The sequence below is a fragment of the Halichoeres trimaculatus genome, unplaced genomic scaffold, assembly GCF_033239565.1.
Source record: "Halichoeres trimaculatus isolate MK-OKI-2021-1 unplaced genomic scaffold, fHalTri1.1 fHalTri1_scaffold_15, whole genome shotgun sequence".
Lineage (NCBI taxonomy): Eukaryota > Metazoa > Chordata > Actinopteri > Labriformes > Labridae > Halichoeres > Halichoeres trimaculatus.
Window position 1 is genome coordinate 35,175,199 of NW_027437193.1, and position 6,000 is coordinate 35,181,198.

Genomic DNA, 6,000 nt, shown 5'->3' on the forward strand with positions numbered 1-6,000 from the left:
TACCTGGGTTCCTGGGTAAACTCCATAGAACAGGATCAGGAAGGCACTAGCATGGAGGGCCCTGAATGATATGTCAAGAGCATGGTGCTCAAATCTCCCTTGAGACATAAAGCTGAATCTATTCCACGCCACTGTAGAGTCTGTCCTCCTGTATGGCTGTGAAAGCTAAGCGAGAAGGTAGCAGCTAGGAGGATGAGGCTGCCCGGCCACAGACATCCAGAGCTCCTGGCCAGCTGGCTGGTCCTGTGGAAACCAACACGTGGGCATCGATCCCGAGGACGTTCCATGCTAACATATGTGGATGTCATGAAGAAGGATGCAGGAGCTGGAAGCTCCTCGGAGCTGGCTGGGTGTATGGAGAACCGGAAGGATTGGAGACTCTAATGGAAGCTCGTCTGAGGACAACTGAGAGAAGAGACTGAGGACCACAACAAAGGAGTTGTTAACAGTGATCTAGATGAGAATCTCTCACTCCCTCAGAAAAAGTCTTTGTATCAACCATGAAGGAATACGCAGCAACAGGTTTAGTCAGGAATCTGCCACCCTGCATGTTGATCCCGCCACACTCAGAGGGTCATAGAACAGAAACCTGCCACAACATTTGAAAGGGGCTGTGAGGACTATCGGGAAAAAGCTAGTATTTCTTCAGGATAAAGACTCCGTTTCCCATCAGCACTAGCATCCAAGTCCCAAGGACTTGACTCCTACCAAAGCCTGTTTGTTTTGACGAATATATGAATTTGCCTCTAGCTTGAGTTTCAGCCCGAAGCTCATGTTTTAGCCTTCAGCATATGTTTCAGCCTTTAACCTGTATCTAAGCCTTTAGCCTGTGTTTTACCTACTGTCCCAGGTTTTAGACTTTAGCACATGTTGTAGCCTTTAGCCTTTGTTAAGGCCCTAAGCCTGTGTTTTAGCCATTTGCCTGTGTTTTAGCCTTTGGCTTGTGTTTAAGCTTTAGCTTGTGTTCCAGCCTTTAGCTGGTGCTCTATATCTCTCCTGTTTATCTTTCCCCTGCTCTTCTGTCCTTTTTCTGTCTGACAGTTAGGCTCCAGTGTCCACCATCACTAAAAAATTAATCACAGAAATAGTTTTCGGCAGATAAAAACACAGATCTCTCTTCCCTCTACTTAACTCCGCCAGCTGGCATAGTGTTGTCATGGTGTGGCGTTGTCACTTAGACATACCGTACATCAATCCAGTCCTGGATAACCTGATCAGGAAGCTAAGAAGTAGCATTTAGGAATAGCCTATATTGGTGCTGATAATCTCATTTTAAAGTGTGGATTACGATCAGGCATATATCTAGGAGGGTCATATTTTTAAGATCATAGGGCCCTTAAAGGGACATAGAGAAACCTGGGAGATACAAAAAAATGCAAATACATAGATGTAAATGTTGTCATTGAAAAAACTGTCAGGCAGTGTCTTTCTGGATCATGAGATAAAAATAAACTGCTTCTCTGTTTCTGCTGACTTTAGCTTCATCCACATAACCCTCACTAGTGACCTTCCAGTTTGTGTGATTCAGTTAGCTTCAGCCTTGCTAACAGGTGAAAACTAACCAGCTCACAAACAAACAAAAGAAATGATGTTTCAATAGTCCAGCTGATTAAAACACTTGCAGCTCTCCTTCACCCTGAGCTGATCCTTCTGCTGACCGCTCAGTCAGACCAACACAAACAGACTGTGTCTGCAACACATCCCTGCTATACGTTAGTGCTCAGAAAGAAGATAGGGACGCACTCATCACAACAAACCTGCCCAGCTGCTTTAGAAAACATGGTGGTCATGGTGGACCACAGTGGACGGCTGTATTTATTCAGTGTGAAACAGGAAACACCAGATCTAACGTGAAGTGATGTTTGTACATATGAAAATCATCTTGTGACCTGTGTGATCCAAGTATCCATATGCAGGGGCTAATATCAGTATTTTATTAAATAAACTGTGCTCTAAATAGCTTTCAAAGGAGACTGACTTGTTGCTAATAATTTATTAACAGAAAGCTGACAGCGGCTTAAAATAAAAAATAAATAAATAAATAAATAAGAGCAGAAAGAAATTAGGGTTAAAAAGAGAAAAGATGGAAATTCACGCACTAAAATTCTATGTGCAACATATATACAGGTATGTGTGTAACATACAGGACTCAGAGTGGTGCCCATGGTCGAAAGGGTTCATAAACTAGTTTAGTTTGTTCAAGCCCAGTAAATGTTCAGATTAAAGCTCTTCAAAAATAAATAATAAATAATAATCTGACCAACCCATCTCTGTGAAACCAGACTCACATCAAATAATTACATCCATTCTGCACTGTTTCTTGTGTGGTAAGAAGATACAAGTAATCACCACTAATAGTTTGGCCAGGGGTTTCCATACTGGAAACTGAGGTTGGATAAAGATGGCACATTTTGGCCATGTCCACAGCTGGGTATAAGCGTATATTTTTATACATTTAAACCTGTTGCCCACACTAAACTGCAGTTTTACGTCACTAAAAACAATGTTTTCTTAAAACTCTGGCCAAAGTAAAGATTCTGGAAAACTCCAGTTTCATGGTTTCATGTGGACGCTGGTAAGCAGAAACATCACAGCTGAATGACGGGGGCTCATTCTGATTGGCTGGCACAGGTTTGAAAAACACTGCCAAATATGGGTTTGGCACGCCTTGAGCGGCACTTATTGGCGGATTTGCTAGCTGCCTGTGGACGAAAGTAATTTTGAAAACGAATGAGGAAGGGGTACTCGTTTATGAAAATACCTGGCTACGTGTAGACATGGCCTTAATCACACACCCACAGACATTGCTGGTGTTTCAGTGTTAAGTGTTAACTGGTGACTCTCGGCCATTAATCACTGACACCTTCAGCTCAGAGTCACCAGTTAGCATGGTTGCTATTTACTCCAAAACCCTCCAAACTTCATAGACTTTGCCTGTGTTGTATATTGTTTGATTCCAATACTGACAAAAGAGAAAGCCCATGGTTATGATTCTCATTTCAGAACAGCGTGAGACAGAGGGAATGCTCTGTCTGTTGTCTGACGTCTCAGTGGGCAAAGTTTCAGGGAAAGGTTTACTTTTCTTCCTGTATTTTATCAGAATTACTTTTTTAATCTGCAAAAAATCATGAAGTCTGAATCAGGAATCAATAAGAATCAGACATGATTAGCAAAACTGGTATCAGTGCCAGAAATAAAACAATACCTGGGCTCAGGGTGGAAGACTCCAGAGGGTCTCCCTTTAGATTTCTCATTCTGATCTTATCTTTCAGAGAGATCTGGATGAGGGGTACAGTCAGACTGACACGGCCATGCAGTAACAGCTCCATGGCTTCATGTTTTGAAACCCTGTGTTCTTTCTCTTGATGCTGTTAGATTGATGCTGTCTTAGTCCATGGTTTCTGCTCTCTTTCTGAGGAGACCACTGCCTAGACGGGATCTTGCCTAGGCTCTGAGGCAGGTAAGTCAACACGCCCCTAAGGCGGTGACACCTTCAGCCCCTGGGGTCATAAACCCCCTTCCAGCAGGTGCTGAGGTCTGTGGTAGGTAGATATCAGAGACAGTTGGTGAGCGCAGATTACACATGGATCTGAACATGAACATACGCAGTTCGCACTCCTGTGCGTGCTTGCGTGCGCGCTGGTGGTGGCGCAACGCAATGCCGAACCCCAATCGATACAGCCGCGTGCACGCTTGAGTGTGTATGTGTGTGTTTGTGTTTGTGTGTGTGTGTGTGTTTGTGTGTGTGTGTGTGTGTGTGTGTGTGAGTGTGCGCGCGCGTGTGTGCGTGTGTGTGTGTATGTGTGTGTGTGCATGTGTGCATGTGTGTGTGTGAGAGTGAGAGAGAGCTGGAGGCTAACTTAGCTCTGTGACGCCGCACAGAAACACACACAGCTGTTTCCACGTCCACAGTCACCTCCACATTTCCCTCCACAGCTCAACGACCACGAACTGTCAGTATATCCGCGTTAGATCCCCGGATAGAATCTGTATGACAGCACGCCGAACAATGGCCAGATTACCGACATGACTGGAGGTGAGGAAAAACAGACCCCGAGAGGCGTCAGGGCGTCAGTGAGGTTCCGGTCCCCGTGAGTGAGGCGGGTAACCAGGTGAGCCCCACAGCCAAGCCAGCTGATCGTCCTTACCTGCATTTCCAGCTCCAGAAAACAAAGGATGCTCCTGCGGTATCTCTCCGTTAGGTCGCTGCGTCTGTTCGGCCTGACAGCATCCTGTTTCCAGCCAGCAACCGACGGTGAGAGCACCGGGAACCATACGGGGACATCCGGTCAGGGCTTTCACAATAAGGCTCGAAAAACGGCAAAGTCCCAAGACAAAACAAGGACTACCAGCACGGATGGATGGAAAATAAAAATGTAAATTACTTAGAATAGCTTAACATACATAACTTATTATTACACGTCTAAAGAAAATTATCTGAACTCCATTATTTATCTATATTGAGCTCTGCTATACTCAAATAGTATCTATCTATCTATCTATCTATCTATCTATCTATCTATCTATCTATCTATCTATCTATCTATCTATCATCATTTATTTTAGGGTCATTATCACTGACATAAAAGGTGAAATGTTCCTTCGCAGGTATAATATCTAAAAAGAAAGTAAAATGTAAATCTTTTTTGAGACATTAGTTCATCCTTTAAAACTAAATACAATTTAAAATCAAACAAACTAAACCCTACTTAAGCAAGGGTTTAAAAAACTTTGATAACACAGCAACTAATTTTGTCTGAATTTTTAAGCAGGTATGAAACCTGCATTTAAATAAAACTAAATAAAAACTGCAAAATGAAAAAGTTAAAATTGAGTGTGATAGATATTTCAAAAGGTAGAAACTGTTTTTAAAAAATAAATGCAATTTTTAGCCAGGCTCTGTTAAACTGTGATTCAGGAGCAGTAGTCTCAGGTGAAGCGTGCTCAGGCTTTTATTCTGACGGCCTACACGTTAGCATCCTCTTGTTGGTGTATTCATTCTGAATACCTTGACGTGACTCCAAACGGCTGAGTCTCTGCAATGAGAGCCATAGATGAGGCTGAACGGGAGAGCTCACTGGACCTATTCTTCTGTTAACAAATTTCACAGCATCTGGTGGCCTCCACGCTCTGAGACCTGCTATTTGCTGTTCCGTGGACGGCCCTGTGGCTCTCTGTGTTTCTAATAAATATCAGTAAGCCCGTTTCTTCAGCAGCCAGTCTCCCCTGTGAATATTAATGGAGCGGTCCAGTCATTAAAGGGCCAGTGCGTCTCTTCTTTGACAGCTGGCCAGAGCACGTTGAAGGTTTCCACTTATTATTAGAGAGGGAAGGCCTCTGTCTCCAGGCACAAGAGGAGACGAACCTTCATGTAATTTAGAGACAGCAAGTGCTCAGACCAGTACTGGATCCTACCGTGATCCAGCTGAGGAGCATTTAAAAGGAATCCAAAAACAGAGGTGGTACACACCCCCACATCCTGAAGTGCTGTGTACTGGACGGAGGCAACAAATATGAGAAGAAGAGATGACGTGGTAAACACCACAGTAAAGTGTTTCATCAAAAATATCACCACAAGTAACATTTCATCAGACCCATGACTCAGAGCCACCTCTGAACACACACTACCCCCTAACCCTACACTCACAAACACCATTCAAGGTGTAATACCCTATTATCATGTCCACACTGTCGATGGAATTAGTTTCAGAGGGCGTCAGACACTGGCAACACTCACTCACACATTACACAATGAAGACAGTTGAGAAAATAAAATCCAGCAGGAATAGAAACATTCTAGTAAAATCAATCAGATAATTTGATAAATAAAACCACGGATAATAATTACAGGCACTGATGGCAAGGTTTGGGGGAGATGAAATTCCCTGTAGATAATAAATAAATGAGTACTGTGCATAATGTTTCCATAGCATTGTTTATTGGTTGTTTATTGTTTATGGTGTGGTCTAACACAGTGGTTCCCAAACTCTTTGTGCCTGA

General features: G+C 43.3%; 1 protein-coding gene across 3 annotated transcripts in view; it reads right to left on the reverse strand.

Moving 5' to 3' along the window:
• fam110b (family with sequence similarity 110 member B) overlaps positions 1 to 4,267 on the reverse strand; it is a 60,236-nt gene extending 55,969 nt beyond the window's left edge. Inside the window, exon 1 of one of the 3 annotated variants that reach the window (XM_074688451.1) lies at positions 4,149 to 4,267. The gene's annotated coding sequence lies outside the window, so the exon portion shown is untranslated. The remainder of the gene's footprint in view (positions 1 to 4,148) is intronic. The other 2 variants (XM_074688453.1, XM_074688452.1) reach the window with 2 other exon arrangements.
• Positions 4,268 to 6,000: the final 1,733 nt, after the last annotated feature.